The 12,671-nt window shown below is 49.7% G+C and overlaps 1 pseudogene; it reads right to left on the bottom strand.

Annotated features, from left to right (window-relative positions):
- LOC135508556 (attractin-like) overlaps nucleotides 1-12,671 on the bottom strand; it is a 194,836-nt pseudogene that overhangs the window by 171,044 nt on the left and 11,121 nt on the right.

The raw sequence follows: 12,671 nt of genomic DNA, 5'->3' as shown, positions 1-12,671 counted from the left end.
ACCACAAACCTACAATCACCACCACCACCACCACAAACCTACAATCACTACCACCACCACCTACAATCACCACCACCATCACCACCACCATCTACAATCACCACCACCATCATCATCTACAATCACCACCACCACAAACCTACATTCACCACCACCACCACCTACAATCACCACTACCACCACCACCACCTACATTCACCAACACCACCATATACAATCACAACCACCACAAACCTACAATCACCACCACCACAAACCTACAATCACCACCACCACCACCACCTACAATCACCACCACCTACAATCACCACCACCTACAATCACCACCACCTACAATCACCACCACCTACAATCACCACCACCTACAATCACCACCACCTACAATCACCACCACCACCTACAATCACCACTACCACCACCTACAATCACCACCACCTACAATCACCACCACCACCTACAATCACCACCACCATCTACAATCACCACCACCAACACCTACAATCACCACTACCACCACCTACAATCACCACCACCTACAATCACCACCACCTACAATCACCACCACCTACAATCACCACCACCTACAATCACCACCACCATCTACAATCACCACCACCACCACCTACAATCAACACCACCTACAATCACCACCAACACCACCTAAAATCACCACCTACAATCACCACCACCACCATCACCACCACCACCACCTACAATCACCACCACCTACAATCACCACGAACACCACCTAAAATCACCACCACCACCACCTACAATCACCACCACCACCACCACCACTCACCACCATCACCACCATCTACAATCACCACCACCACCATCTACAATCACCATCACTATTACCATCTACAATCACCACCACCTACAATCACCACCACCACCACCATCTACAATCACCACAACCACCACCTACAATCACCACCACCTAAAATCACCACCAACACCACCTACAATCACCACCAACACCACCTACAATCACCACCTACAATCACCACCACCTACAATCACCACCACCACCACCTACAATCACCACCACCTACAATCACCACCACCACCACCTACAATCACCACCACCTACAATCACCACCATCACCACCTACAATCAACACCACCACCACCTACAATCAATACCACCACCACCACCACCACCTACAATCACCACCATCACCACCTACAATCAACACCACCACCACCACCTACAATCACCATCACCACCACCATCTACAATCACCACCACCACCACCTACAATCACCACCACCACCACCATCTACCACCACCACCACCATCTACAATCACCACCATCACCATCTACAATCACCACCATCACCATCTACAATCACCATCTACAAGCACCACCATCACCATCTACAATCACCACCATCACCATCTACAATCACCACCATCACCATCTACAATCACCACCATCACCATCTACAATCACCACCATCACCATCACCTACAATCACCACCATCACCACCACCTACAATCACCACCATCACCACCACCTACAATCACCACCATCACCACCTACAATCACCACCATCACCATCTACAATCACCACCATCACCATCTACAATCACCACCATCTACAATCACCACCATCACCATCTACAATCACCACCACCATCTACAATCACCACCACCATCTACAATCACCACCACCATCACCACCACCATCTACAATCACCACCACCATCTACAACCACCACCTACAATCACCACCACCACCTACAATCACCACCACCACCTACAATCACCACCACCACCTACAATCACCACCACCATCTACAACCACCACCTACAATAACCACCACCACCTACAATAACCACCACCACCATCTACAATCACCACCACCACCACCATCTACAATCACCACCACCACCACCATCTACAATCACCACCACCATCTACAATCACCATCTACAAGCACCACCACCACCATCTACAATCACCACCATCACCATCTACAATCACCATCTACAATCACCACCATCACCATCTACAATCACCACCATCACCAACAATCACCACCACCTACAATCACCACCACCACCACCATCCACCATCTACAATCACCACAACCACCACCTACAATCACCACCACCTACAATCACCACCACCTACAATCACCCAATCACCACCTCACACCATCACCACCACCTACAATCACCACCACCACCACCTACAATCACCACCACCACCACCACCTACAATCACCACCAACAACCACCACCTACAACCACCACCACCACACCATCACCACCACCTACAATCACCACACCACCTACAATCACCACCACCACCTACAATCACCACCACCACCACCACCACCTACAATCACCACCACCACCACCTACAATCACCACCACCTACAATCACCACCACCTAAAATCACCACCAACACCACCTACAATCACCACCACCACCACCTACAATCACCACCACCACCACCTACAATCACCACCACCACCACCTACAATCACCACCACCTACAATCACCACCACCACCTACAATCACCACCATCACCACCTACAAACACCATCACCACCTACAAACACCATCACCACCTACAAACACCATCACCACCACCACCACCTACAATCACCACCACCACCACCTACAACCACCACCACCTACAATCACCACCATCACCACCACCACCTACAATCACCATCACCACCACCACCACCTACAATCACCACCACCACCACCTACAATCACCACCACCACCACCTACAATCACCACCACCACCACCTACAATCACCACCACCACCTACAATCACCACCACCTACAATCACCACCACCTACAATCACCACCATCACCACCTACAATCACCACCACCACCACCTACAATCACCACCATCACCACCTACAATCACCACCACCACCACCACCATCACAATCACCACCACCACCACCTACAATCACCACCCACCCTACAATCACCACCACCACCACCTACAATCACCACCATCACCTACAATCACCACCTACAATCACCACCACCTACAATCACCACCAACACCACCTACAATCACCACCACCACCACCTACAATCACCACCACCTACAATCACCACCACCACCACCTACAATCACCACCACCATCTACAATCACCACCATCACCACCACCACCACCACCACCATCTACAATCACCACCACCACCACCTACAATCACCACCACCACCACCACCTACAATCACCATCACCACCACCACAATCACCACCACCACCACCTACAATCACCACCACCACCTACAATCACCACCACCACAATCACCACCACCTACAATCACCACCACAATCACCACCACAACCACCTACAATCACCAACCACCACCACCACCACCCACCACCTACAATCACCACCACCACCACCTACAATCACCACCACCACCACCTACAATCACCACCACCACCACCTACAATCACCACCTACAATCACCACCACCACCACCTACAATCACCACCACCACCACCTACAATCACCACCACCACCACCACCTACAATCACCACCACCACCATCACAATCACCACCACCACCTACAATCACCACCACCACCACCTACAATCACCACCACCACCACCTACAATCACCACCACCTACAATCACCACCACCACCACCACCATCTACAATCACCACCACCACCACCTACAATCACCACCACCTACAATCACCACCACCTACAATCACCACCAACACCACCTACAATCACCACCTACAATCACCACCACCACCACCTACAATCACCACCACCACCACCTACAATCACCACCACCACCACCTACAATCACCACCACCACCATCTACAATCACCACCATCACCATCTACAATCACCACCACCACCTACAATCACCACCACCACCACCTACCACCACCACCTACCACCTCAACCACCACCACCTACAATCACCACCACCACCACCTACAACACCAATCACCACCACCACCACCACCACCATCTACAATCACCACCATCTACAATCACCACCTACCATCTACAATCACCACCACCATCTACAATCACCACCACCACCACCTACAATCACCACCACCACCACCACCATCTCACCACCAATCTACAATCACCACCACCATCTACAACAATACAATCACCACCACCATCTACAATCACCACCACCTACAATCACCACCATCACAATCACCACCATCACCACCTACAATCACCACCATCACCATCTACAATCACCACCACCATCTACAACCACCACCTACAATAACCACCACCACCTACAATCACCACCACCACCACCTACAATCACCACCACCACCACCATCTACAATCACCACCACCACCACCATCTACAATCACCACCACCATCTACAATCACCATCTACAAGCACCACCACCACCATCTACAATCACCACCATCACCATCTACAATCACCATCTACAATCACCACCATCACCAACAATCACCACCATCACCATCTACAATCACCACCACCACCACCACCCTACAATCACCACCACCACCACCTACAATCAACCACCACCACCTACAATCACCACCACCTACAATCACCACCACCACCACCACCATCTACAATCACCACCACCACCACCATCTACAATCACCACCACCACCAACAATCACCACCACCACCACCTACAATCACCACCACCACCACCACCTACAATCACCACCACACCACCACCTACAATCACCACCACCACCACCTACAATCACCACCACCACCTACAATCACCACCACCACAATCACCATCACCACCACCTACAATCACCACCACCACCATCTACAATCACCACCCACCATCTACAATCACCACCATCTACAATCACCACCTACCACCACCATCTACAATCACCACAATCACCACCATCACCACCTACAATCACCACCATCTACACCTATCACCACCACCACCTACAATCACCACCACCACCATCTACAATCACCACCACCACCACCTACAATCACCACCACCACCACCACCATCTACAATCACCACCACCATCTACAATCACCATCTACAATCACCACCATCACCATCTACCACCATCACCACCACCATCTACAATCACCACCACAATACAATCACCACCACCACCACCATCTACAATCACCACCATCACCATCTACAATCACCACCATCACCATCTACAATCACCACCATACCACCACCACCATCTACAATCACCACCATCACCATCTACAATCACCACCATCACCACCACCTACCAACCACCATCCCTACAACCACCACCACCATCTACAATCACCACCATCACCACCAATCACCACCATCACCATCTACAATCACCACCATCACCATCTACAATCACCACCACCATCTACACCATCACCATCCACCACCACCATCTACAATCACCACCATCACCATCTACAATCACCACCATCACCATCTACAATCACCACCACCATCTACAATCACCACCACCACCTACAATCAATCACCACACCATACAATCACCACCATCATCACCACCACCACCACCATCTACAATCACCACCACCACCACCTACAATCACCACCACCTACCATCTACAACCACCACCACCTACAATAACCACCACCACCTACAATCACACCACCTACAATCACCACACCACCATCTACTACAATCACCACCACCAGCTACAATCACCACCACCATCTACAACCACCACCTACAATAACCACCACCACCATCTACAATCACCACCACCACCACCATCTACAATCACCACCAGCACCACCATCACCATCACCACCACCATCTACAATCACCATCTACAAGCACCACCACCACCATCTACAATCACCACCATCACCACCATCACCATCTACAATCACCACCATCACCATCTACAATCACCACCATCACCATCTACAATCACCACCATCACCATCTACAATCACCACCATCACCATCACCTACAATCACCACCATCACCATCACCTACAATCACCACCATCACCATCACCTACAATCACCACCATCACCACCATCACCATCTACAATCACCACCACCACCATCTACAATCACCACCACCACCATCTACAATCACCACCACCACCATCTACAATCACCACCACCACCATCTACAATCACCACCACCACCATCTACAATCACCACCACCATCTACAACCACCACCTACAATCACCACCACCACCACCTACAATCACCACCATCACCACCATCTACAATCACCACCATCACCGCCACCTACAATCACCACCTCCACCTACAACCACCACCTCCATCTACAACCACCACAACCACCACCTCCATCTACAACCACCACCTCCATCTACAACCACCACCTCCATCTACAACCACCACCACCACACAGCTCATCACCACCCCATCGTCCCCCTGTACCCACCTGAAGGCAGCCAGTAGAGGAGTGTAGATAAAGTCACCATCTACAATAACCACCACCACCACACAGCTCATCACCACCACCATCTACAACCACCACCTACAATAACCACCACCATCTACAACCACCACCTACAATACAACCACCACCACCACCACACAGCTCATCACCACCACCATCTACAACCACCACCTACAATAACCACCACCATCTACAACCACCACCTACAATAACCACCACCATCTACAACCACCACCTACAATAACCACCACCACCACACAGCTCATCACCACCACCACCACACAGCTCATCACCACCACCATCTGCAATCACCATCTACAATCACCACCACCATCTACATCACCATCTACAAGCACCACCATCACCATCTACAATCACCACCATCACCATCTACAATCACCACCATCACCATCTACAATCACCACCATCACCATCTACAATCACCACCATCACCACCATCACCACCACCTACAATCACCACCATCTACAACCATCACCACCATCTACAATCACCACCATCACCATCTACAATCACCACCATCACCATCTACAATCACCACCATCACCATCTACAATCACCACCATCACCATCTACAATCACCACCATCACCATCTACAATCACCACCACCATCTACAACCACCACCACCTACAATCACCACCACCATCTACAATCACCACCACCACCTACAATCACCACCACCATCTACAACCACCACCATCTACAACCACCACCATCTACAATCACCACCACCACCATCTACAATCACCACCACCACCACCATCACCACCACCACCACCATCTACAATCACCACCACCATCTACAATCACCACCTACAATCACACCATCACCACTACACCACCCTACAATCACCACCATCACCATCTACAATCACCACCATCACCATCTACAATCACCACCACCACAATCACCACCATCACCACCACCTACAATCACCACCACCTACACCACCCTACAATCACCACCACCACCCATCACCACCACCACCACCACCATCTACAATCACCACCACCACCATCTACAATCACCACCACCACCATCTACAATCACCACCACCACCATCTACAATCACCACCACCATCTACAATCACCATCTACAAGCACCACCACCACCATCTACAATCACCACCATCACCATCTACAATCACCACCATCACCATCTACAATCACCACCATCACCAACAATCACCACCATCACCATCTACAATCACCACCATCACCTACAATCACCACCATCACCATCATCTACAATCACCACCATCACCATCACCTACAATCACCACCATCACCATCACCTACAATCACCACCATCACCATCTACAATCACCACCACCACCATCTACAATCACCACCACCACCATCTACAATCACCACCACCACCATCTACAATCACCACCACCACCATCTACAATCACCACCACCACCACCATCAATCACCACCACCACCATCTACAATCACCACCACCACCTACAATCACCACCTACAATAACCACCACCATCTACAACCACCACCTACAATAACCACCACCATCTACAATCACCACCATCACCAACGTCTACAATCACCACCATCACCGCCACCTACAACCACCACCTCCATCTACAACCACCACCTCCATCTACAACCACCACCTCCATCTACAACCACCACCTCCATCTACAACCACCACCTCCATCTACAACCACCACCACCACCAGCTACAATCACCACCACCATCGTCCTACAATCACCACCACCTGAACCAGCCACCATCTACAATCAGTCACCATCTACAATAACCACCACCACCACACAGCTCATCACCACCACCATCTACAACCACCACCTACAATAACCACCACCATCTACAACCACCACCTACAATAACCACCACCACCACCACACAGCTCATCACCACCACCATCTACAACCACCACCTACAATAACCACCACCATCTACAACCACCACCTACAATAACCACCACCATCTACAACCACCACCTACAATAACCACCACACAGCTCATCACCACCACCACCACACAGCTCATCACCACCACCATCTGCAATCACCATCTACAATCACCACCTACAATCACCACCACCATCTACAATCACCACCATACATCACAACACCACAATCACCATCTACAATCACCACCATCACAATCTACAATCTACAATCACCACCATCACCATCACTACAATACAATCACCACCACCTACAATCACCACCACCTACAATCACCACCACCACCTACAATCACCACCATCACCATCTACAATCACCAACATCAATCTACACAATCACCACCCACCACCACACCTCACACCATCACCATCTACAATCACCACCACCCTACAATCACCACCACCATCTACAATCACCACCATCTACAATCACCACCTCATCTAAATCACCACCTACAATCACCCACAATCACCACCACCATCTACAATCACCACCACACCATCAACACCACCTACAATCACCACCACCACAATCACCACCACCTACAATCTACCACCACCACCACAATCACCACCAATCACCAAAATCACCACCTACAATCACCACCATCACCATCTACAATCACCACCACCACCACCTACAATCACCATCACCACCTACAATCACCACTACAATCACCCTACAATCACCACCATCACCACCTACAATCACCATCTACCATCTACAATCACCACCACCACCACCTACAATCACCACCACCACCACAATCACAATCACCACCATCACCACCTACAACAACCACCACCACCTACAATCACCACCTACAATCACACCATCACCACCACCACCATACCACCATCTACAATCACCATCACCACCATACAACAACCACCACCACAATCACCACCACCACCTACAATCACCACCACCTAAAATCATCACCACCTACAATCACCACCACCACCTACAATCACCATCACCACCACCACCTACAATCACCACCATCACCACCTACAAACACCATCACCACCACCACCACCTACAATCAATACCACCACCACCACCACCTACAATCACCACCATCACCACCTACAATCAACACCATCACCACCACCTACAATCACCATCACCACCACCACCATCTACAATCACCATCTACAATCACCACCATCACCATCTACAATCACCACCATCACCATCTACAATCACCATCTACAATCACCACCATCACCATCTACAATCACCACCATCACCATCTACAATCACCACCATCACCATCACCTACAATCACCACCATCACCACCACCTACAATCACCACCATCACCACCACCTACAATCACCACCACCACCATCTACAATCACCACCATCACCATCTACAATCACCACCATCACCATCTACAATCACCACCACCACCATCTACAATCACCACCACCACCATCTACAATCACCACCACCACCATCTACAATCACCACCACCATCTACAACCACCACCTACAATCACCACCACCATCTACAATCACCACCACCACCACCACCTACAATAAACACCACCATCTACAATCACCACCACCATCTACAATCACCACCATCACCATCTACAATCACCAACATCACCATCTACAATCACCAACATCACCATCTACAATCACCACCATCACCATCTACAATCACCACCATCACCACCTACAATCACCATCACCATCTACAATCACCACATCACCACCTACAATCACCACCACCTACAATCACCACCATCACCACCTACAATCACCACCATCACCATCTACAATCACCACCACCATCTACAATCACCACCACCATCTACAATCACCACCACCACCTACAATCACCACCACCACCTACAATAACCACCACCACCTACAATCACCACCACCATCTACAACCACCACCAACAATAACCACCACCATCTTCAATCACCACCACCATCTACAATCACCATCTACAAGCACCACCACCATCTACAATCACCACCATCACCATCTACAATCACCACCATCACCATCTACAATCACCACCATCACCTACAATCATCACCATCACCTACAATCACCACCATCACCTACAATCACCACCATCACCTACAATCACCACCATCACCTACAATCACCACCATCACCTACAATCACCACCATCACCATCTACAATCACCACCATCACCATCTACAATCACCACCATCACCATCTACAATCACCACCATCACCATCTACAATCACCACCATCACCATCTACAATCACCACCACCATCTACAATAACCACCACCATCTACAACCACCACCTACAATAACCACCACCATCTACAATCACCACCACCACCTACAATAACCACCACCACCTACAATCACCACCACCACCTACAATCACCACCACCATCTACAACCACCACCAACAATAACCACCACCATCTACAATCACCACCACCATCTACAATCACCATCTACAAGCACCACCACCATCTACAATCACCACCATCACCATCTACAATCACCACCATCACCATCTACAATCACCACCATCACCATCATCACCATCACCTACAATCATCACCATCACCTACAATCACCACCATCACCTACAATCACCACCATCACCTACAATCACCATCACCATCTACAATCACCACCATCACCATCTACAATCACCACCATCACCATCTACAATCACCACCATCACCATCTACAATCACCACCATCACCACCTACAATCACCACCATCACCATCTACAATCACCACCATCACCACCATCACCATCTACAATCACCATCACCATCTACAATCACCACCACCACCATCTACAATCAACACCACCACCATCTACAATCACCACCACCACCATCTACAATCACCACCATCACCATCTACAATCACCACCATCACCATCTACAATCACCACCACCACCACCATCTACAATCACCACCATCTACAATCACCACCACCACCTACAATAACCACCACCTACAATAACCACCACCATCTACAATCACCACCACCTACAATAACCACCACCTACAATAACCACCACCATCTACAATCACCACCACCATCTACAATCACCACCACCACCTACAATCACCACCACCATCTACAACCACCACCTACAATAACCACCACCATCTACAACCACCACCTACAATAACCACCACCATCTACAACCACCACCTACAATAACCACCACCATCTACAACCACCACCGTCTACAATCACCACCACCACCTACAATCACCACCACCATCTACAACTACCACCTACAATAACCACCACCATCTACAACCACCACCTACAATAACCACCACCATCAATCACAACCACCACCTACAATAACCACCACCATCTACAACCACCATCACCACCACCACCACCTACATCACCACCACCACCACCACCACCACTACAATCACCACCATCACCCTACAACCACCACCACCACCTACAATCACCACCACCACCACCTACAATCACCACCACCACCACCTACAACCACCACCACCACCTACAACCACCACCACCACCTACAACCACCACCACCACCTACAACCACCACCACCACCTACAACCACCACCACCATCTACAACCACCACCTCCATCTACAACCACCACCTCCATCTACAACCACCACCTCCATCTACAACCACCACCTCCATCTACAACCACCACCTCCATCTACAACCACCACCTCCATCTACAACCACCACCTCATCTACAACCACCACCTCATCTACAACCACCACCTCATCTACAACCACCACCTCCATCTACAACCACCACCTACAATAACCACCACCATCTACAACCACCACCATCTACAATAACCACCACCACCACCAATACCACCACCACCACCACCACCTACAATCACCACCACCACCTACAACCACCACCTACAATCACCATCACCATCTACCACCACCACCACCTACAACCACCACCACCACCTACAAACCACCACCACCACCTCCTACAACCACCACCACCATCTACAACCACCACCTCATCACCACCCATCTACATCTACAATCACCACCACCTACAATCACCACCATCACCATCTACAACCACCACCACCATCTACAACCACCACCACCATCCATACAACAATCACCACCTCCATCTACAACCACCATCTACAATCCACCTACAACCACCACCATCCATCTACAACCACCACCTACAATAACCACCACCACCACCATCTACAACCACCACCTACAATAACCACCACCATCTACAACCACCACCTACAATA

This window comes from Oncorhynchus masou, chromosome 21 (genome assembly GCF_036934945.1).
Source record: "Oncorhynchus masou masou isolate Uvic2021 chromosome 21, UVic_Omas_1.1, whole genome shotgun sequence".
NCBI lineage: Eukaryota > Metazoa > Chordata > Actinopteri > Salmoniformes > Salmonidae > Oncorhynchus > Oncorhynchus masou.
This window is presented reverse-complemented; position numbering and strand designations above follow the sequence as displayed.